The 24,909-nt window shown below is 36.6% G+C and overlaps 1 protein-coding gene across 3 annotated transcripts in view; it reads left to right on the forward strand.

Moving 5' to 3' along the window:
• The window catches only part of NEGR1 (neuronal growth regulator 1), an 804,818-nt gene that overhangs the window by 635,099 nt on the left and 144,810 nt on the right, over positions 1-24,909 (forward strand). The window lies entirely within an intron of this gene.

The following is a 24,909-nucleotide window of genomic DNA, read 5'->3' on the forward strand; positions in this document are numbered from 1 at the left end:
AAAAGGGAAGAATTATGTAAATAATAGGACCCACTGAAAAATGTCTTCTGACGGAAGATGGTTTGGTGGGCTTTTGTTTGTTTTCGTTTTGCTTTGTTTTTAAAATATGTTACATTATCCTTAAGCATAGGTTAATTTCGGTTGAATTTACTCTTGGTTGGTTTTCTTTAGACATTCATCTTGGAATAGTGAGAATTTCACATGCCATATATAAAATGAAAGAGTAAGTAAATGATCTTGGACAGAGTATTTTATCCATATAGATCATGTTTTTACTCAAAACTGTATTTGAAATACAACTTAAGGTTTTGCTAAAATAAATACTGTATTTCTAATGTACCTTGGTTCCTAAGGACTGGAAGTGAAAAAGGAAGAACAAACATGAGGATTAGTTGAAGGGAGAGAAACCTAAGCTGATGTTTTCTTCTATAATTACTTGTAGAGCTTTTTAAGAGCTGAATAAACAACACATTTTCATAACCATAAAAAAGTCCTAATTTTTAAGTGGAGTATTTCTCAAAATGTTCAAAAAAGATTAGACAGAATATACTGTCTTTTCAGTTCCACAAAGTTATCTGAATTATCCTTATCTTTTATAGTTAATATTTTTATAGTAAGCTGACATACATATATTTATGTTATCATCCTGTGATAATATGCTGTCTCTGAAAAATGAGGATATTGTGTAATTCACCACAGACACGATCACTTCCATTTTGCAGAAGTGAGGATGGGATATATAATACTTCTACTACTAAAAAATATACTATAAGAAGTTTCATGATTTATGAACTTGGAATTACCACAATTTAAGTACCTCTGATGTCAAATAAAATATAGTAGTTGTTAGTAGAAAATAATCAATTGAAAAGGATTTGCTCACCTTAAAAACAACACATCACTTATTACCTTCAGCTTAATATTACTTAATATTTCTTAATACCCCCCACTCTGAAAAACACTGCTTGCCATGCAGTAGCCATAGAATAATAAACTTGTTTAAATTTCTTCCATGAGGATGATTTATTTAGTGTAATTATGAATAATATAAACCATTAAAAATATTACAGAGCAGTGTGAATTCCAATTTAATGTAAATATTGATACTTCTTTGATATACAATTAATATTTTAAATGATTTAAATATTCAAGAACCTGAAAGAATAAATGAATTAAAAAGACAAAGTAAAGAAAAATTTAAGGCTGAACAACACATTAACTTTTTGCTATTTAAATTTCTAAATCACATTCTCATTTTTGAAACTGAAACATTAATGAATGTGACAAATTAGAAACAAATGTCACTTACTTAAGTGTTTGTAGTGCTCTGGCAACCTTAACGCAATCATTTGGAAATATGCACCACTGAAAGGGCTTCTAAGCATGGTGTCTTTAGAATGGACTCTAATCATCTCCCTTTGCCACTGGCTTCCTGGATGTAGAGGTGCTGTGAAATACTAGCACAATTTGATTAATTTGTCAACAAAGACATAATATGCAAATCTTATCTGTAATTATGAGCGTAGCCCTAGAAGTCAGAAGGAATGTCTGTATATTCAGAACTCTTGTATGGCCTCATCTGAAGCTCTTACTGCACTGAGTATCTCTACTTTGTACAATAATTATTTTTATATGCTTTTCATCTCTCTCCACCAAATCATGTTTGTTAAGAATATAGGATCAATACCTGATTCATGATGTTATCTCCCATATCACCAAGCACGGTGCTTGCTACTTAATAGGTAATCAATAAATCTTTGGGGAATAAATGAATTTGTTAGACATTGAATAAGTGATTAAATGGCTAATGAATAAATGAATGAATGAACTGGGTTTTAGATATAAAATGTGTATTTGTGATCTCTAGATATGCAGGGCAATAGCAGGAGGATTACAAGTAACACTTATTGTGAGCTTACTGTAGACCAGATACCATTCTAATCTCATTATATGAATTGTTCATTCAATTCTCATGTGATCTAAAGAGGTAAATTCTTTAATTTCCTCCTTACAAATGAGGAAGCTAAGATGAAGAGAGATTAAAAGTTTGGCCAAAGTCAAATGGTTGATAAGTGACAGAGCAAAACCCTGAATCCCTAAGTGTCTTGCTCTAGAGCCCAAGTTTTTAACTCTTAACATTTCCCTGTCTCTTGCTATGAACATAAAAGCATCAATGGAGTGAAAGATAAATTGCATCTTTTGCAACATACTCTTCCAAAGCTAAACCTCTACATGTAACATATGTGTCCTTCTTGTGTTTTTTTATCAACTTTTCTTTAATAATTTAGGGTGCTATTCTTCAACATATAAAACTTTTTAAAACAAGTGTTTAGATGTAAACAACATACACCAGATATGAAATTTAAGTATGTGAAAGATGAATGGACTCAATGTTTGACTGAAAACGTACAAAAGTGAGAGTCAGGGACATTTAAACACACATTTTTATGGCATTTTAAATCTCTCTGGATGGTACAGTTATCCAACACAGGCATTGTGAATCTACAAACTATGTTATGGGGAAAGGCAGCTTTCTTGAAGTCCACCTGATACTAGCTGAAAAGTGCACTGCATCACTTGAGAAGAGCTTCTGTCAGATCTTCACAAGGTCTGTGCATGGGAGAGTCTTCAAGCTCTAAATTGATCCAAGACTAGAATCCAGTCCTAAGCTGATCTAGTATTGGCCTATGACCAGCTGTTAAAAATCTATTGCTGGATATCAGCCCTTCCTATACTTAAGGGAGTGTGTAAAACTAGCTTGCCCATTTTCTTATCCAAAAGAAAAGAAATAGGCTCCAAAAAGTCTGCCACTTGTGAACATGGTGGTATTTGGAACATGCCTGAATAAGAAAATTTCCAGTTTTCATGGTTTGTATCCCTGATAGTTCATACACTCAAAGACAGGGTTATCAGAAATGTGAGTTGCCTAGTATAGTATTTATACATAGCAAACCCTCAAACTGATTGATAATAGCTTTCTAACAGTGCTTTAGCCACCAGGAATCAGCTCCCCATCCATAACTGTTTAGGGTAAATCTTGGACTGATACAGTCTACTCCTGGTTTGTAACAACCTGCATTTCCTAGATCACCAAGAAGACAGAAGGCAAGAAGGCAAGAATAATTTAGAGCTTTGCTATAACTAAGACCATCAAAAAAAAAAAAAAAAGAATGCAACATTCTTTGGTGTGTGTGTGTGTGTGTGTGTGTGTGTGTGTGTGTGTGTGTGTGTGTTCACATAAAATGAGTCAAGCAGGCATTGGTTTGAATCCCAGTTTTACTACATATTAGTTATGTGTGACTTTGAGTAAGCAAATGCCAAAGCCTCCGTTAATTCATTGATAAAATGAGGGCAATACTAGCTCCCACCTATAGGATAAAAATTAGATGGGATGATGCATGTAGAGCATTTATTACTCAGCCTGGAACAAAGTAAACAATAAATGTTAGCCACTCTGTGTGTGTGTGTGTGTGTGTGTGTGTGTATCCCTTAAGAGCACTCAGTTCCAAAGCAATATATAGATGGCTGACCTTATTTGTTAACCCAGTGCCCAACACTTTACCAAGGGTTTAGATAGTAAACTGTCCCTGGCAAGCCAGGGAGAAGGCATGCAAATCTGCAATAATGTCCCAAATCTAGCTTGTAACTTAACCTTGTGCTTGGTCAGTGCATGAACCAGACTTTGTGGCACTAATTCCAGATTAAATATGATGTTTGCTGCATAGAAGTTCAATCATCTAGTAGATTCAAAGAGTAAGGCAAAACTAAAACAACTGTTCTATTTTCAGGCTCAAATGATTTATTCAATAGCAATATCTATATCTATATCTATCTATCTATCTATCTATCTATCTATCTTTATCGACTGCCTACAGTGTACAAAGCACTGTGCTCAATGTTGAAAAGAAAAGAATTAATAGATCTGGAAACTGATCCTCAGAGATTTCTCAGATGAATGAGAGGAGAGGGATAAGAAACAGACAACTGTAATGCAGTGCAGAAACGGTAGCGTACTAGGGCAGAGAAGAGGCTCTTAATCTGGTTTTGAGGGCCTTGAAAGGACCGTCGCCCAGAGTAGGTAATATCACTATGAGAATTATAACTAAGATACAACTAAAAATACCATTTTAGCCACCATTGTGTCATTTGGAAAGGCAGAAGTTTGCAGAGTTCATTCAAGAACAATCATGAGCACAGTGTACAGTGGCACAAATGAGAGAATGATCAACTCAGTCTCAGTGACTGAGGTGAGCTGTAGAGATAACCCTTGAACAAAGGACGTGATAGGATTGAGCCTGAGAGTGAAATGCTCAGGGGGCTGGGAGTGGGAATACTCTATATGAAGCAGCTACTATAAAGACATGGCAGTATGAAACAATCTGATACATTTGAAGACATGATAGTATCTTTATATGGTTAGAGTAAAAGGTGGGAGAAGAGAGTATTGAGAGATGGCTGGACAAGTTGGTAGAATAAGGACAGGAAGGGCTGCAAATGAGCTTGGACTTCATCCTTCTGGTTTTGGAGAGCCACTGAAGGATTTTTAATAAAGGAAGAATATGAACAGATTTTCTTTCTGAAAGACATTCTTAGGTAACATGAGGGCTAAACCCAGGTATTAGACTTACAAGAGGATAATTGCACAAAAAGAGGGGCAGGGGTGAAAGAGTGGAGAGAAATTAGGAGAGAGGAGTTAATGGCCAAATGTGGAGAGAATACAAAAGGAACTGTAGGAATCTAAGTAACTCCCAACATTTAGTTGGGTAAGATTAACCAGGATAGAACATGAGAAGAGGATTAACATTTTCAGATTTGGGGAGAAGGTAGAGATTGAAAGAAGAAAAGTGCCTCAGCCGGAGGCAATGTCCAGTAGGTAGCTGCATGTAAAGTCCAGAATGAAGATATGATTTGGAAGTTATCAGAATGGAGGTGGTCATGTCAGTCATGTATAGCAAAAAGATGAGCAAGGACCAAAATCCAAGTAAAATCAGCATTGAGGAATGAGCAGAAGAGTTGAAACATCCTGTAGGAGCTTGTGGATTCAGTGTGGACAGAGATGTCAGAGGCGGATCAGTGTCACAGAAGCTGCAGGAGGAGACTCCTTCAAGAAGAGGATAGTTGTCAGTGTCCAATGCTACAGCAGATAGGAAAAGTCTGAAAACCAACCACTGAAAGGAAGAACACAGGCTGATGATCTGCCTTGACGCTATAGCAGCTGGTCTGAATTTTCGGGGCTTGCTTTATGATTGACAGGTCCAACGGCCATGTGTATGTCAACCACTTCCCAACCAGCAAAGATTCAGTAGCTCTTTGGTGAATCATCCTTCCCATGCTTCTTGCTCTTCTGCAAGCCTCCCTCATTCTCAGTTTGTTAGCCTCTTTTCTCACATCATTCTTCAGTCCCAGAGAAATAAGAAAGGACTGATTTAAAATGAAGTCACCTTAAACCCCTTTGCCTTCCATGGCCTGAAGGCTTTCGACTGTAATGGTAAGAGGACTCTAATTCTAAGCAGAGATGTTAGTAACTTCATCAGTAGAATTACTTTAGGTAAAGAATATATAACTTCTCAAGTTAGGGGAAAACAAAATTTATGCAGATCTGTCCAGAAATTTCTGAAATATAACCTGCGTTGAACATGCCTGCATTGAAAACGTCTCTTAGTGTGTGTGTGTGTGTGTGTGTGAGAGTGAGAGAGAGAGAGAGAGAGAGAGAAAATATCTGTAGATCAATATAGATCAGCCTCAGGGAACAAGTGCTTTAACAAAATTAATAAAGATGACAGCATGCCAACTATTCATAGCAAAAATTCCTTATTGAGTACAAAATTTGGGATTCAGAATTATTTGGGATTTTATATTTTTCAGTTGTGTTTTTTGTTTCCTGAACATGAGCAACTGAAAGAGATGATTCCTTTAAGTCTTCCCCTTAAAGAATGTGAACTGAATGATCCCATCCTGCCATCTATGGGTCCAATTCATCAAATTTACACCATTAGTTGATTGTAATTTAGTAACCAATAGAAATCATTTCTATAGGTAAAATATGTTGTATATGCTTTGTTTCCCCCTTCTTTAAAAAAAAGATATTCATTATAAGACACAGAGAATCACAATCTAAAGGGAAATAAGAAAAGAGAAGGAAAATATCTTAGCCACATAAAGTGCTTAAAATTCACACAGCTTTGGTTTAATACACTTTTGTCCTGAGTCCTAATATATGAAAATATTTGGGACAAGTCAAGCTTTAATATTAATAGAGTCTTTGAGTACAGGCCTACATAGATAGCAGTAATACTGCTGCAGTGTGTGGGTGCCAAGTTCCTCTTTCATGTGTTTCCAAAAGTGGGGTGCCAAATCTATTGCTGGAATATAGGTCCAACTGATGCAATAAGGACTTCCCTCCTTTTCTTGTGTGTGTGTGTCTGTGTGTGTGCACGCACATATACACACGCATACACATTTATTCCAATAACAAAGCATTTGCCTCAGAAATATTACACATAAAATATTCAAAGAACTCACCAAAACTTTGTCTTTTCCCTGCCTTAGCAACCCTGCGGAGACAATAATGAAGTTCCAATTTCAAATGTTTTATACAATCAGTGCTATTTAAGTTTCTGGAAAATCTCCTTTCATGTTAGAGGATATTTCTTACCAGTCTGTTTAATTTGATGGACACCTTCTTTTTGAGATTAAAGAAAAAGTCAGTAGCTGGTATCCAAGAGGAAAATGGAAGAGGCTATTGGAGAAAGTAAGAATGTGGCTGGCATAACAGTTTTTCCTTGTTTAGATCCGACTGAGGCAGGCAAACGTTATTTTTTGACTGATTTGTTGAATATGGAGCCAGCTGTGCCCTTGCAAGTAATATTTCGGCTCTCTGCTTGCTTCAAATGTCCCCACATGCCAGTAAGCAACCGTATGGACTCTCTGTTACTTTTGTGTATTATAATGAACCCTGATTCCATGTGAAAGGTGATACCACAAATTTGAATGATTCATATTTTAGATTGAAATTGATCTCCCCTCCTGGAGCTTAAAAGAGATAGGAATTTCATTTTGGTTGAAAGAGGCAGTAATAAATTTAGACTTGGTGATTATTGAAGACAGTGTGCTGCGTGAGCCAACTAGCTTTATCCTCACAGCTTGAAGACGTTAATGGAAAGCCTTTCCTGGATGTTCCAGTAATAAATATTTGACAAAAATTAGGTTTTCAGTTGTAGGTAGACTTTGATATTGCTACATCAACCTACTGAACGGCACTCTGCTAAACGGAAAGACACACATGCATAATCGTCATGCACATAATGGATGTACACAAATTTGCTGAAGTGCAGTATGAGTGAAGCAAGAAGAGTTTTTCCTCCCTGGCCTCATTCCTAGAAGCTTTGAGTGTTCTCAAGAAGCTAGACACAAAATAGTCATTCAGTGCCATACATGAGAGACGACTCCAACAGGTTGAAGTAGTCAGTGCCCCAGTTCACCAAACCACCATTCACAAGAGCCAAATACGAATGCTAACGGTGCTTTAGTTAGCCATGTCAAATGACAGAACGTGAAAGCTAGAGTAGTCTCAGATGTTACCTAGTTGGTTTTTCCCCAAGTTTTTAAAGCAGTGGATTCCTTTCTTTCCCCAGATAAAACCTGATACAAGCCCTTAATATATAACAAAGATAAAACTGGAGTTCATTTGGTTGACTTGGAGGCAAATGTGGAAAGTCCTGTCTTTTTCCTCCATATCACACTGCACAGTGACCCTGAGGCCCGTCAAAAAGCCACAGGGTTTCCCAAGATTAGGTTTGAAAACTTTCCGTCTAGACCAGTTCTTTCATGTTATAGATGAGGGAACTCAAATTTGTATATCGCCACAGCAGATCTAAAACTAGAACTGGCTTAGGTTTTCCTACCCTTGTTCCAGTGCTCTTTCCACTACACACGCCAACTACCAAAAGCTTTGGAAGCAAACAGACCTGAGTCGAAGCTGTCGTCCCCCGTTTGGGATGTTGAACAGTTCTCACAATCCCAATCTTTAAACTTCAGTTGTCTCATCTATAAAATAGGGGAGATAACTTCTTTTTATCCAGTCATGGTGAAGATCAAACGATACGGGGTGTGTGAAACAGTTAATACGGTGCCTCATTAAATGTCAGTTTCCTTTTCTCTCCTCTCCGATATGGATGGTCGAAGCATTGAAGGGTAACCAGTGAAGCTCAGTCTCTGTAACCCCAGGAACCGTGTAACTTTATCTCACTGGATATTCGAGAACCACACTGCTTCTTTAATTCATTTATTCATGTACTTCTGTATATCACTATGATACTGTCTTTTTTATTAGAATTATTAATTAAATCAGCCATGCACATAAGCATTCACTTGTAATGACGAAAAAAAGTGGTCAGGTTGATAGAGAGGGTTGTACAAGATTAATTACTCTACTGATGTGTTTCTCTCAGGTTAAGAGGCAATTTGACAGCTGCATCCTCGAGCTACTAAGGCTACACATACATCCCCATGGTTGACAAAGGGTCAGTAAATGCCAAAGGGAGAATGCAGCTTTGGTATTTGCTGCTGTCATTGATCAGCCTTGAAATGTAGCAGGTTTGTGGGAATTAGCTACCAAAAAGATATTGAAAAATCAAAAGGAGTTTCAAAATTAACCATAAAATTTGATTAGGGGTCCTAGCCTAAGAGACAAGCAATTTAGGTTCTTGCCTTTGCTTGGAGAAGTCCTTAAGTAAAGCACTTAACTCTCTGGCCTCAGTTTCCTCATCTATAAAATGAGGAGGGTAAAATAAATAATCAAATTCTCTTTCAGCTGTAATGCTTTAAGATTCTAAAAAAATCTATATACATTTAAAAGAAGTAGTATTTATGTATTGGCTGTTATCAAAAACAGTTATACTTACTCCTTAACAAAGTAGAAAGGCTGCCAATATTTTCCCCTTCTGTACATTTTTGTCATTGAACCCGAAATTATTTTTTATTGACAGAAAAAAAAAAGTATTTTAATGTGTTTTGCTCTGTGGTGAGTTTCCATAAAGTTTAGCTCAATAGCACTGCTGGCCTAATCATTTTGTCATCTCTACAAAGAATTTTACTCTCCAGGGAAATTTCCTTTATGTTCACAGTTTCAATTCTGTGGGCCAATAACCTATGAAAAGGCACTAGAATAGATCTTCTTGCTTGCTATTTCACAAAACTCTAACCCTTATAACAAATTAGGCCAAAATGTGACCCTGTATATATGGGAGTTGTGGCTATTAAGATTTTGTAAAAATGAAACATGCCAACATTTCCAGCTTGAAGAAAAGGTATTTCCAGCTTGAAGAAAAGGTATTACCAGCCTCTACCTTCAGTAGTGCCTTTCCCAGTCTTTTCCCTGACAAAGCATATTGGAGGTGCTGTGAGTGATTCCCCTCCCAATGATTTCTAAGTAAGTCTCTTAGAGAATACTTACCCAGCATGCATTACTTTCCCTGTAGCGGTGACCAGATTTGAAGCATGATCCGATAGTTTGAGCACATGACAAGGTAGCAGTCTGAGCTACTCCCCCACCTCCACTTTGGTGCTGTGATTTCTTTTTCTGAAAAATGTTAAGTGTGGCCTCTCGTATAAGATTCAGAGATATAAGTGAAGAAAATGATTATTATGAGGTGCTGAGTGCCATTATTATTAAACTTCCCATTTCTCCTCAGGCAACGCGAAGCATAATTAATAGAGCACATCACCAAAAGAAAAAGTAAAGTGAAACTGGATTTTTTTTCTGTTTTGATGTTCCAAACAAAGGAAAAAAGAGGGAGAATTAATTGTGAAAGCAATGATATTTCAATGGGCCACACTTTCTCTAAAGAACTGTAAATTCTGTTTAGTAGCCATAAAGCTGCTGGGGAAGAGAGTCGAAATGGCACGTCCTCATTGAATGTGTCTATTCAGCATGGACTGGATTTCCTTACTTCTAAATATAATTCAACTGAGATTTCTCTCCAGAGACACAAATTAGATATCTGCCCAGTATATACTTAAGTAAGATTTGAATAAATCAAGCAAGACTTGCTTGCGTGGAAATGTTATTTCACCTATGGCATGGCCGGAAATTTTTAGTTAGTTGAATTTTTCCAATTTTATCTTTTTTTTAAACCAGCTTTCTCTTTCAATGATTTTAAAGTAAAGAAATAACTCGAGTAACCCAGCTCTAAAATGTGGTATTAGATACTTGCATGCTCTTCAGTTTCCTTTCTTTGATTTTTTAAATCAATCCAATTAGTGCATATGTGGAACAGCCTAATTAGTGAGGCAGATCATAATTCTTGTCAAAAAACCATTAGAGTCACCACTCAGTCCACTTTTAGTTTTCTAAAATACTTCATAAGACAAGATATAGCAAAGTATTTTTCTAAAACTGGCAGGATTATAGTCCATGTTTTAAGAATTAGTGGTCATACCTGTAGGAAAATTCATATTTTCTCAAAAAAATAATAATTTCTTTGGAGCACCGTAGTTTATGTTATAATAATATGCTTACCCAAATGTAGCTAATATCTATAATCAAACTATTTAACTAGGCAAACACATTTTTTAGGAAGACGCACAAGCTATGAATGTACAACTCTGCAGGCTTGACTCTGCTGGAGAAAGATAAATGGGAAGTGTTTATTTCTCTCAAGTTAGCATATTGCTGTTGGAGTCCATATGTGACATCCTTGCTTACACCCATTTTGCTTCATACTCCAGAAACACCTGTATCTCTCCAACATCCCTCCTGCCAGCAGCACCTGAAAGAACGGGTCTCACATGCCAAAAGATTCTTAGACTGCCACACATCACCATCGTCATAATCTTCTGTCTGTTACTTACTTTTTTTCCCTTTGTTAGCATATTCCCCAATCCTTTCTCCTTCTTACTCTTGTTATTACATATCTTGAAAAGATAAAAGGCATTATTATTCACATATTATTAGTTATAGATTCACATGCTTTCTGGATCATGCCCTCTTTTTTTTTCTTTTTCTTTTTCTTTTTCTTTTTCTTTTTCTTTTTCTTTTTTTTTTTTTCTTTTTCTTTTTCTTTCTCTCATTTTTCCTCAACTCCAGGACTTTATCAGCAGCAGCACAGATAAGTAGATGCTTCTCTAACCAGGAATAGAGATTCGGGATAGAACCAAACAGCCTCAGAATAGGCAGCTCAAAAATTGCTTTTGAAAGCTTCATCACCGAAAATGTAATCAAACTTAGCTTACCCAAAATTGATTTAAGTTGCAGCCTAAGGGCCAACCTCTGACCAGGGCAGCGTTCGCACTTGCATCGATTCTGCCCGCAATTGAATTACTCTGCAATTCTGTGCACTTTCAGCTCTAGCCCCGGAGTGCAAATGGCCAATTTGGGAAGCAACCTGGTTGTGCCTGAAATTTGCAGGAAGATTTTCTCCTACATTCCTGGGAAAAGGCAGGCTTACTTTTTAAAAATAGTCTCAGTCACGGAATTGGCTGCCCAAAGCCTCTTTTGTTTGTTTGTTTTTTATGTTTGTTTTGATGTGAGAAAACTGCTTCATTCAGAGAATCTCTTCTGACTGAAAAGATGAGTTCAAATCTTAAGATATGTGTACTAAAATTGAGAGAAAATGAAAATTGATGAAAAATAAGGCAGTATAATATTCTACTATTAAAGGGAAAGGTCATATACGCATCGTATTTTATAGTTCGAGATGCAGCAGTTAAAGAAAAAAGCAAAACATGTTTACTGTGATATAAGAAAAGAACCTTCTACAGGTATCTATAGAATTGTATTCTATGACAACACATCCCACCCTTCCCTTCCAAAATATTTTATAACATTAGCACAAAAAAATTATAAGTACCCTTCTAGGTCATAGCAGACTATTGTTATGCATTTTTATTTTTCATATTTACCCCCTTGTACTGTAAATTAATTGTATATCATCTATCCTCCTCACAACACTCTTTTTATTTTCACATAAACCTTCCTATCTTTATGTATTTATTTTATATATTTATAATTATAACATAGATTGAATTTTATACCTTGCAAAAACTTCCCCATATTTCTTTTCAGTCTTTTCATAAAAATTTTATGGCTTTACTATTATATATTCAGTGGTGCGTTGGTAGAAAAGAATGTGTGTCACAAAATTTACAAATGATAATAAAATATGCCATACACTTTACGGTAAATTCCATATAGTCAGTTCCCTTTCATAGAATCCTTTCATTGATTTTTGCCAAAGTCATGTATCGGTAGCCAGCTATGGCTGCAGTTCAATCATGATTTGACAAGTGCAGTTGTATCCCAACTATGAGTGCTATTCTGACATGAATGTCTGTTGCTGTTTTTATTTATGATAATGAGAACCTCTTTGCTGAAACAAATAACAGTTTTAGATCCTGAGAGAAAATTCTCTCAACTTTTTGTTCTACTTGGGATGTAATGGCTACATACAATGGTTATGTTTAATATTTATGTTTATGTTTATGTTTAATTTCCATTAACATTTTCATCGTCATTCTCTTAAGTATAACCATCAACAACAATAACAAAAAATCAACCCCTAATTTGGAGCGTTTGCCCATTTCCATGGTGCAGATATCCCCATTATGCAGATTTCAAGCTACCAAGCGATGTCACTGAGTGCAGAGTTGGGAAAGTATGTACAGTATCACACCGTGGTATGATAGTTCCACAGTACAGATATCATGTAAAAAACCTGAAGATCATAGATAATAGTAAAAATATCATAAAATAATTTTGAAATAATGAGTTTTGAGAAGTTATGACGTGTTTTTAATATAATTTATTTAATTGTAAGCTATGTAACTTAATTTTAAACAAAAGCAATGTTTAGCAAACTGCTCACAATCCTTCAGGTTTAACAGCTGGCTCTCCTGACCTGAGACAAGCCAATTTCAACATGCCTCTATTTACCCGAGTGGATACAAAGGAAAACTTGGCTTCTGCCTATGCAGACTACAAGATTCTAAGCAAACGACATAACCTCTCTATCTTCAGTGTATTCATGTAAAATGGGTTAATCATATTTGCTCACATGGAGGTGGGAGGATCTTCTATATTAAACAAGATATATATTTATATGCCCTTGGTGCCTGATAGGAATTCATCCATTGTTGTCTTTCCTTTACCTCTTATATAACTCCAATCCCCCTCGTTACATCTCTGATTTCCTTTACTGTGAGGTAGGGATAATTTGATAGAGTATCTCCAAATCGATATAATGAGCCCTGACAGAGTTGTGATTTTTTCTCTGTGATAAGCGCGTGCATACCCAAGTGCCCACCTCTGCATGCAGCGTTTCTTGTTTACATTTGCGGCAGTGCAAAACATTTCCCTCTTAAAATTGACTCTATCACTCTGCCTCATTCCGCTTTACACTAGGTCTTAAGCAACATTTTAGGCCAAAATTGTGAGGCCTCGGGGGATGCTTATCTTGTGATGGTTTAATCCTGTGAAGCCAAAGAGAAAAATGCATTACGTGGTCATAAAAAATTTTCAGTGTATCGTATTAACATCACCACAGATTCCAGACTCGGTGCTGTCTCTCCTAGTACCTGGCCGGAGTCAGGGGAAGAGGAACACATGTTTTGAGTTGTTTTGAAGTAGGGGGGATCTGTTTCCTTTTACCCCCAAAAAATATCTTAAAGTGTTTGTTTCCTTATTCTTCTTACCTGTTTAAGGCAAGAAAATTATAGTTTGTAGGCTGCATACTTTGGGACGTGAACTTAACCAGTAATGTCATAATTTTAAAACTTGAGTATCTGTTTGCTTAGTCAATGTATTGACTATCTGAATACCTAGTCCGTGATATGTTGAGAATACAAAGGGGAGCTGATAAGACTTGATGCCTAACCTTTTAAAGACTACTGTTTTCGAAGGGAAGGTTGGAGACAGAAGCAGTTACCACAAAATGTGGTGAATTCCTAGAGGTGAGAGACAGAATGGCAAATATGAATAAATGAAAGAAATTTCATATGGCTGGAGCACAGAAGACAATGAAGGGAAAAGAGAGCAGACACAAGGAAGGAAAGAAAGGCAGGTATTAGCTCGTAACACATCTTTTAATGTGTTATACAAATGTCATCAGCCAAGAACATTTTTTATATACTATTGATAGCTTTGAAAATGTGAGTGACAGAAGAACCAAATACTTATTACTGAAATATTGTGATATTTTGGTTCTTAAGATGTCTCACCATGCATGTGAAACAACCCCAGTTACTAAGATAAAGACTACTTTTGGTCTGAGCTTTAATTCCTCTGCCATGTTTGGCAGTATTCAGACACATACTTATTTATCACTTCCTCATATATTTCTAGAAAATCATATATACTTGTGCCAACTTTCATTTAAATGAAGAGCAGTTACTTCACTCTCTTGACCAATTATGCTGATCAGATAGTAAAATAATTAGTACTGAACTATTGGATGAGATGTTTAAACTTTTTCTAGTACAGTCTTCCCTAACTTTTTTCTAGGACACTGTTAATCTCTTCATTAATACATATTATAATTGTTTGGTCTAATCTCTTTTTCCTTGAAATACATAGGATATTGCAAGAAGCTCCCCAAAGAGGGGAGCGCCTGGGTAGCTCAGCTGTTAGGCATCTGCCTTCAGCTCCGGTCATGATCCCAGGGTCCTGAGATCTAGCCCCGGGGTCGGGCTCCCTGCTCAGCGGGAAGCCTGCTTCTCCTTCTCCCTCAGCTTGTGTTCCCTCTCTCGCTGTTCTCGCTCTGTCAAATAAATAAAAATCTTAAAAAAAAAAAAAAAAAAAAAAAAGAAGAAGAAGACGCTCCCCAAAGAAACTCTGGAGCAAAATCTTTCATCTCTGACTACTGTAATAAAGTTAAATACTCTTGCCCCTGATGAACCTATGAAGAACTATCCTATATAGACCTATAATACACTGTTTCCTGATTAGAAAATCACCTGATTGGTAAGGTCACAATAACAGTTGATAGCTAAACATTAAAAATTATTTCCATGTCCTGGAAAATAGCCCATAAAGATAGTTTTACCAATTTAGTTACAGTCTATGATATGCGATGCAATAGCCGGCATAGTATGTACTTTCTCCAGTCCCAGAACAAGGAGGAGTAAGCTCTCTAGAAGATTTGCCTTTGTTTTTCTTTGTATTTTGTTTTGTTTTGCTTTAGTTTTTCATAACCGATATCTCCAGTCTTATCTTTCAATTGGTAATGATAGGAACTGGGTGAGAGAGCTGAGATGGTTTAGCACAAATCCAGCCCCTCTGTTAATCAGCAAGTCGATACAAATGCCAGTGTGCGCCACACTCTACTAATGGCTGGAAGGTAAGGATGCGAGGAAAGGGAAGTATAAGGAGAAAAGTATTGCAGCCTCCGTTTGGTACAGCTGGTATGAGATCAGACTTAGTGTCTAGGTTCAATTAGAGAATGAGGAAAGGCAAAATGTAATGCAGTGCTCTATCTAGATAAGATAATTATGGCTTCGGGAGTTCAGAAACAGGGAGTAGCAAGGTACTGGAAAAAATAACTCCAAGCCAGTATTCTGCTGATGGAGATTCAGAATCATTATCTTCAAATACAAAAACAACATTATTATCCTTTGTGATTTACAATTGCTGAATTCAATGTGAGATAGGCCTAACTTTTAACAGTTTTGAAAAATACTGTGTTCTGTTGCTGTTGTTATTGTCGTTGTTTATGGAAGAAAATGCAGCAAAGTGACAAGCTTACACAGAGGACAATTTCAGACTGGAAATGGTGCCAAGAGATGGAAAACAGAAAAAAATCTGGAATCTGTTATAGTGATTGAAAATGATTATTTTAACTATGCATGTGAGTGTGAGCGTGAATGTGTTGGTGTTTAAGGCTAAATTAAAAATCACTTAATATTGATTTTAGTTCTTCATGACCATCGCTACATGTACCATTTATAACCTATCCATTCTAGAAGACCATCAGATACATAGTCACTTAAGTACTTGTTTATATTTGTCATCTTATAGGAGCTTGGTTATTCCCCCAGCATTGTTGATAGCTTATTGGTGTTGGCCACTGTGTTGTAGGCTTCTTCATAGGTGAACCTTTAAAGCTATACAATTCTAACATTCATTATTTAATATGACCTTTGAGAAATTTCTAAGACAAAGGTCTAGACACTAGGCTCCATGACTCCATTTGAGGAAAGCACTGGGGACTGAACAGCCTGGGTGGCCCACTTTGTACTGATGCAGATTGAGAACACAGAACTCTCTTAAAGAGTTAGTACACCAGGTGTGTGGTTTACTTTGACAAAACAATTTGCTCAAAAACTTAGTTGGTTTCCAGTCTAGTTAATTTAATTTATTAGCAACCTTAGGTAGAACCTTTTTGGTAGAAAGAATTTTGAATACTGGTGGCTTCAATCTTTTACGTACTATCATCTTTGTTCTCTCTCAGTCAAACACAGCTACATTACGGAGATCAAAAATGGTGGGCTTGGTTGTAAAGACAATACTCTTAGTTTGTCTGTGCCCTAAAGCCCACAGACTTTCTGTGACCATCTTGTTTCATGTTGAGGTCAATGCTTTGTAGCTACTTCTTTAGTGCTTTAATTGGAGACAGAAGCAATTGGCTTTTTCAGTGCTGCAAGGTATAAGTTACCAGACTCTCCATCACTTTAGACAGTAGGGTGCAGGCAGATCCTCCTTTAGCAAAGGGGTATTCCTTCCCATCTCTATAGACCACCCAGCACTAAATTGAATTCAGGACTCCAAAAATGGCAAATATAGGCAACACACATGAACCCCCTGAATTCTCCTATTATTCTTTCTTCCTTGAAAATCATATTTGGAAGTTCAGTGCCAGAAGAATTTAATATTATATATTGAACAAACAGTTGTTCTTCCAAAGATGCTACAATGTCCCAAGTGAGTGGGGACCTGAAATTTACCAAGATTTATCAAGATTACACTGAACCAGAAATAATGAAACCAATTTGTATATTTTGAGTTCAATGAAAAATTAGTTATCTTCACGTGCACATCCTTTAATGTAGAATTAGAGTGGGTGCAGAAAATAGCTTATTAAGGTTTTCTAAAAGATTATCAAGTTCCTATGACTAAAATTGAATATGCACTTAGTGAAATCACCAACATTCAACAAATGTGCTGATTCTTATAGGGGAGAACAATAACAAAGAATTCTTATGACATGGACCTTGCCCTCAAGGAACTCACCACCTATAAACTCTCATCAACTACTTCATCCCTTTCCCTGCTCCCTTTACTTTGTACGTGAAGAGATCATTCCAGAGAGGAGAGGTAATAAAGAGCATTTACTCTTTATTCTTTACCAAGGCCTTCCATTGTTGGCATTCCCAACAAAACATGTAGCAGTGTGAAATGCCCGTGAAGGAATGTCTCCCAATAACTTGTAGACATAGAGTGATAAAAATTGTGGGTGTGTCCCCTAAAGCGGCACTTCTCAAATTATATTATACACTGAAATATACTGAAAACCTTGGCAAAATACAGACTGATTCAGTGATTTTGGACCAGAGGCTAAACTTCTGAATTTCTTCAAGTAACCAGGGATACTAATGCTATGAGACCAAGGCCCACTCTTCATTAAATAGTATGGCTCTAGGGGAAGTCTGGTTGGGTCTGAGAATGGCTTAAAGGTCACCATATACTAGACTCTGGACATCTATCTCAAAGATGCAGGGTCTTTCTAGTCCATTGCCTAAGACTTAGCAACTGTGAGAGACTGACACTGACTAAAAGCTATACGAGACCATGACATATTCTGAGTGGACCCTCAAATAATTATTGATTAATGTACAATAAGAAATTGGTTTGGATTGTAATGTTCATATTGGCATGATCAGCTCATTCTGTTCCTAAAGTGAAGCAACATGAAAAGCCACATCATAATCAGAAATCTTTTATTAATTCTTCCTAAGAAATCACTGTCTGAGGACAGAAAATACTTGAAGTCTATAGGATCAGCCATTCTCTCCCTGTAGCCAGACCTGCATCAGACACCAAATCGCAATCAGCAGATTGCTTTGTGATCATGGAATCTGACAAGGGGAGAAAAATAAATCAAACAGTAAATGGCATTAGTCTGAAATCAACATCCCTTCATTCATCTCACCAAAAAATGGCAATTTTAGCAGGGGAAAAAATATGCATGAAGTTCAGTAATTCTGGCTCCCTTTTCTCTGAGTGGTACATCCATCCATCTCTAAACTACCCCCTACATCCTGATTTGCCCCTGACTTTGCTGTGCCTGCAGCTGACCAAATCCTGGATCTCTACTTCCGTCCTCTTAGAGTAACATATTCTTTGTTTAGATGTGTTAATATATTCAACCAGGTTTCTGTCAAGTTCTGTTTGCCGTATAATTTCTTTTGTCTTTAAAAGGTAATTTTGCATATATCTGTTCTGATCTGTTGCTGTCATAATTTAACTCTCAGAAGGCAAGCTAATTTCCCTCATTTTCAATTCTGCAAGTGAGATGGGGGCATAGCCCATCCAAAAAGGCAATTCATTCAAATTCCAGCCAATTATCTCATTGCTTATTTCTTCAACTGATTATTTGATACTCTGCAAAAATAAGAAAAGTATTCTGAAATAAAAATTTTTAAATGAGCTTTTCCCTCTTCTTGAAATACTTTTAGAAAGTTTCCATTGAAGACCACATATATGAATTATCCTATCAATGTTCAAACCACATTAAATATTGTGCAGTATTCCTATTAATTTCTATGAATAATACAGTCAGAGCCTATACATACTTAGCAAATTTATCTAATGCCTAATATCATGAAAAGGCTTCAGTCTTATATACATACATAAAAGCTATAGCCAAACTACTTCCACACACAAATAAATCATGTTCCATTGACAAGTATTACTTTATTAGCTGATTCTTTGAAAACTGGAGTACCTTTTCCCTACAGAAACAATGTTTCTTCATGCATTCATTCATCTTTTCATTACTGAATATGGACTCAGTGCCAGGATCTACCTCAGTTGCTGGAATACAATGGCAATAGGGCAGACATAACCCCAATCTTCCAGAAATGTATAATCTATGGTAGATATCAGCATGTTATCAGACAAATATAATATACAAGTGTGAAGCATAACTTTCTAAAGAAATTGATACTGAGTCTGAGACTTGAAGAATGAGTGAATGTTAGCCAGGCAAAAAAGGAGAAGTTAGAAGATTTTGAATGGAAGAGTATATATCAATTCCCAAGGCAAAAGAGACTGTTTCCCTGACAAGTTCTGTTTAACCCATAATATACTGAAAGTGGAATCACAGATTACTTGAAATAAGGGAAAGAGAAAAGATCTAGTTGTTGAATCTTAGGTCTAAAGGGAATAAGAGTCTTAAAAAGTTCATATTATCTAATCCGTAGTATTTTGGTGGGGGAAACTGAAGCCCAATAACTAGCCTAACATATTTACCTGAGAGTTAGTGGTGGAGCCCACATCACCTGATGCTGCCTGCAATCACTGCCTCAAGGATAGAATTAAGTACACATGCCTAATGTGTTAGGCATGATTTGTGCAATTGTATTCAGAGTTCTAATTTAAAGTTACATGAATTCCTAATATTATCCATTAGACTCAGACTTTAATTAGCACATTCTAATGTGAGCACACCTTCGTGTATAGCAGTAGGGATTAAGCTCCATAGCACTTAAAGATGTCTGATAAACAGAGTCTTAAACAAATTAGTAGTTTTGTTTTCCTTGTGTAACTAAAAGTCTAGAAATAGTTAGATTGTCCGAAAGGTTGGAAACACGGTGTTGACGGGAACCAAACAGTCCTTTTTTTTCCCCCTTGCATGTTCTTGTCTCATTCGCACAGGAGGACAGATAGCACTCAAACATCACAACCATATTCCAAGCGAGAAGAAGGGAGTGGCACAGGATGGCTGAATTGGCTATCTTTTGAGGAACTTTCCCAGAAACTTCACCCAGTGACTTCTACCTTTACTACTTTGCCTGAAATGTGCCACATGACCACATATGTAAGGAAGGCGAGAACATATAGGTGCTTTAAGGGCCGATCGATGCCCCAACATGATCTGCTCTTCACATCTAAATCAGAAATCTGTCCTGGGACTCAGAAGAAGTTGCTGCTTTTCCTGGTTTAGCCATTTCCTTGATCTGTGACTTCAAGCAAGTCATGCCATGTCTGTGAAATTCATTCTCCTGATTCATGAAATGGAGTGGGATTGAGTAATATATTTAGTTTAGCAAATTCTAAGAAACTGGGTTCCTCTGATCTTTTATATTGTAGCTGGCCATTTTTCCCAGAGATTGGCCAGGAAGAAGGGAACAGAAAAAGTAAGTTCAGGTCCCTCAGTGGGTACTTTGCTCTCTTCTGTACCTCTTGCACCTTTACCCAGGAGAGACAGTAAGACAGCAAGGCGTAGGGCAGAGACACAGAGGCAGATAAAAGCAGATCGGTCTGGCAAGCTTGCTAGTTTCCACAATGCATCTCACAGCTTTGGATGTCATTGGCTGATGAACGGGTAACTGCACAGGGCTCAACCAGATTTTTAACCTTTCAAATTGCTATCTGGACGATATGGATCATGAATATCCCAGTGTCCGAGCTCTTTCTCTTCCTTCAGCAGTTCTTTCTGTTCCTGTAATCATGATCTGTTTGGGTCTTACTTTAATGCAGACAGTTGTTTATTTCTAGATAGAACGCTCTTTACAGTCTTCTTAGGTGGCATGCAAAGGCAAACTCATATTTTGTTTCTTATATGTTGGTCTAGTTCAACAAACTTGCTAATTTCAATCACAAATGATTTCTATTCTTAACACACCATAATCCATACCCATATTCAACAAACGCACAATATTCCAAAACCGGAGCAGTGTCACCGTGAGACTTCACATGTGGGAGGCGGAGGCCTCCAGCAAATGAGAACTCTCCACAAAACTCTTACCTGCTACAAGAACTCGGCCTCTGGAGCTTTCCTTCAGCCTTAGGCTCCTCCAGGGACACTTTCTTTGCCAGTCATCTCAGGAACTGAAAATTGCTTTTAAGATGATATTAGCAAACCAATCTAAATGGCCATCCTTTTTCAAGTGTTCATTGATTACTCCTTTAGCGGTCCCTTTGGGGATGTAACAAACCAGAAGCCAAGGTGCCATGTCTATCCATTTATTAGTGTCTAGCACAATGATATGGGCAGCCAGACATTTATTAAGTAGTGTTGTTTCCATAGCAATGACTCCAACCTCGAGGAGGTTAATACACTTAGACATTTGCAAAAATAAAGTTGAACACAGAGAGATGTATTCAAATGAACATATACTTGTAAGTTTGATATTTAAAGCCTCTAGACCTCAGACGTATAAGTCTGGACCCTGTGTTGGAAATCGATGTTTAAGCAAGAGTTTGCAACAGTGGTATAAAATGCCTGTCAATGAGCAGCAACAGATGCTTCGCTTTTCTCAATAGTGAGAGAGGAGTTAATGTGCAGGTTACTGGTATTGGGTGTATTAGCTCCTGTTCAGAATACTGAAAAAAAGTGTGGATTATGAGCTTGTGCTCCCCTCAAACAAAAAAAAAACCCTTTGAAACAGCAATGATAATGAAATGGTCTTGGCCGAACAGAGCCTTGCTTTTCAGTTGTTTACTTGTCCTTTTCCTTAGGAGCAATTAGAATTTCCCAGAACCTCAACATCCTGCTTTCTGCCTTTGTTTAGACTTGCTGTATGTCGCAAGCCTAATGGGCATTTTCAGTAGTTGTGATTAAGAATAAGAAATGGAGATCAGGGAGGTCACAAAGGCTTCGATGGTTTGTTAGAGTTTTAAACTCTAATGAACAACTTGCAACAGAGCTAAATAAGGCTTATTTTAAAGCCAGAAATCATCAGTATTCTAATATAGGAGACAACGGCTGATGCCCAGAGTTATTTTGAGAAATTAAAGCTCCTACGTATGGTCTGAATATGGCATGAATTTACAGTACAGAAAATTGTCTGTCACCCCTGCCCCAATCCAGCCTCATACTGGATATTATCTGAAAATTAGCGGGGTTCTAGGCAAGGCATATTAGTTTGTGCCAGTTTTACACCCTTGACTTTTGACAAATATATGCTCTAAAAAGTATACTTTGAAGATATCAGCTTGATGTACAATCACCTCACATTTCAGATTTTAAAAATCTTTTTTATTATTTTTGTTGCTATTAGTTTTGTATGTTCAGCCAATTATTTTGTTTGACCTGGATCTTGGCAAAATCGATTTGGTCAATCATACAGAAAACTACTATTTATTTTTAAAAATGGTAAATTCATGATGCTGACTCAGACTATGATTAACAATAGATAGATTTGTGCTTTGGGGAATTATGAGAATAATATTGTATTGATTAAATAATGTAATGGCATCTTTCCTAAATATGCTTTGCGAGGCAACTAAACACATGGTGACTCCTCTGTCTTGACTTTCAGAAAACTTCAGATAAGTCTGTCCCAAAATATATTCATGACTAAGAAGGAAGTAATAACAAAATGCTATTCTTGGCTAAAATGTGTCCCAATTTCTAATATGAATGTTCACATATATATGAGCTCTTCACTCATTAATGTGTTTGTTTGTTTAATTCAAGGCTCAAAATGAAAACTCCTTTCACATCTTGACCGATCATCAGTTTAATTTGGCGATTAGCTGACATACCTAGAATCACAGATAGACATCACTAAAACTATCTTTTTCCATGAATGTAAGGCAAACAAGCAAGCAAAAGCCACACAAGTACAACAAAAACAGCATCAAACAATTACAAAAGCTCTAAACTAAGCTTTCAGCTACAAACTAAATGCTTTATTAACTATCCAGCCTTTCAGTTTCGTTAAAGCTTATAAACATTTTAACTCGTTTTCCTCTGGGGACTATGATGATTTGTTCTATAAAATTTAATCATCATGCCTTCATGTGTTAAACAGAAAGAGGTGGCTAGAGTCATATAGTAATATTTCAGAATATTTTCCTTAAAAAGTAATATAATAATAATAATAATAATAATAATTACCCAGTATAAACAAGGTTTATAAGTACCATTAAGGAAAAATTTTACTGTGCAGCATAAAATAATTTGACCACTGGAAGTATGCATTTACAAGTAAGGAAAGTATTTATAATACAAAGATTTCATATTCTATCTTTTAGCTGAAAGGTACATTTAACTACTGGGTTGTGGTAATATGTCACTTTCCAATTTATAAGTGTAGGTAATTCTATTACTTGTAAAGCCATACAGATCCAGTATTTTACTCAAGTTAATGTACCAGAGCTAGTGGGAAGAAAGATGTATTCAAGACCCCCAATGAGCTATATATAGTCTTAGGCAGGGAGGACAAATAGGAAGTTCTGTGAGAGTGTCTGTGGTACTGGGATACAAATATAACTATGTGCCACTTATCAAAGAAAATACCATGTATAAAAAAATCCAAGCCTATAACAACAAATTAGAAACAACTTCTTGTTTTAAAAAATTACTAAGCTATTCTCTCCCTTTAAATCATGGGCTCCCTTTGGAAAACTCCTATGTGTTTCAAATGATTATGAAAATCAGTAGATAGCACTGTCCAAATTACAGTAATTATTTAAAAGGCTTTATCCGGTCTTCAAAATTACTTTGCGTAGGAAGTTGGATGTTTTTCTCTGATTTTTTAGGACACTGAAGCAGCAAAAGATTAAGGAAGTAACCCAAAGTCACAGACATAGTGGGAGTTTTACTTTGTTTTACACAGTTTTGTAGTACCTGTTACGCTGCAACCAGAACCGCGAGAGAAGAAGTAGTGTTTCAGCAAGAATGGGGAAGGTGGACGGACCCCACTGGGGAGCCACATGCGCGTCTGAACTGTTTCGAGGGTCACCTGAAATATGACTCAAGTCACCAATTTACAGCTCAGCTGGGAGGAGAAATCCTCAATGACCTCACATATAATGGTGCTTTTTGTCTCCTTTTGCCAAGGAGACACACTGCAGCTTTCTCTCAAAGTAACCCAAATAAAATCTAAGCGTCAGATATTTATCATCTCAACCCTGTGCTCAGTGAGGGCAAGAGCCATGTGTAACCCCAATAAAACTGGGTTATCTTGTTTTAAAATAAATAAGTAAATGTGACTTCAAAAACCTTAAAACAATAATTTAGCTCACTGCTGAAAATTTTCTTAAGGATTCAGGACAGTCACCAAATTACTCCAACAGCAATAAAGATCAATCTCTTTATTTCTCTGCAAAATGCACTAACCCTTGTGTTAAGTGTTCAAATATAGGGTTGTTTTGTTTTGTTCTGTTTTTTCTGTCTCTCTTCCAAGCTCAAACTGTGCTGGCTTGCATTCTTTCCCCCTCCTTTCCTTGGTCTCAACCCCTCCTTCTACCCCCAGGTTATTAATTTTTCTTTCTCAGTCAGTTCATTTCTTGTGAGAAATGATTTTTTTATCTTAGATTTTACAATCCATGCATTACTTTTAACAACAGATAACAAGGGATTCTTACCATCAAGAAATATATATACACATACACATACAAATACACACACATATGTATGTATACATATACACATATGAAATGTATGTAATTCTTATAATTTTATTTTATATACTACATATACACACACATATATAGATACGTATACAGAGAAACAGATTCTTACCCTCTTATTTTAGGGTGTTTATTCGCATCCCCACTTATATGTTCTTTTATTTACCATTGGAAAACCAATTCCCAGCACTGGACTCATCACATAGTAACTTCAATAAATGTTTAACTGACTAATAATGAACAAATTACTTGTTCTCTGGGTTTGCTCATCTGAAATATCCAAACGACCTGAGTTCTTTGGGAGACTCCTGGAAGCCCAGCCCTGTTTCTGTTCT

This window comes from Ursus arctos, unplaced genomic scaffold (genome assembly GCF_023065955.2).
Source record: "Ursus arctos isolate Adak ecotype North America unplaced genomic scaffold, UrsArc2.0 scaffold_12, whole genome shotgun sequence".
Classification (NCBI taxonomy): domain Eukaryota; kingdom Metazoa; phylum Chordata; class Mammalia; order Carnivora; family Ursidae; genus Ursus; species Ursus arctos.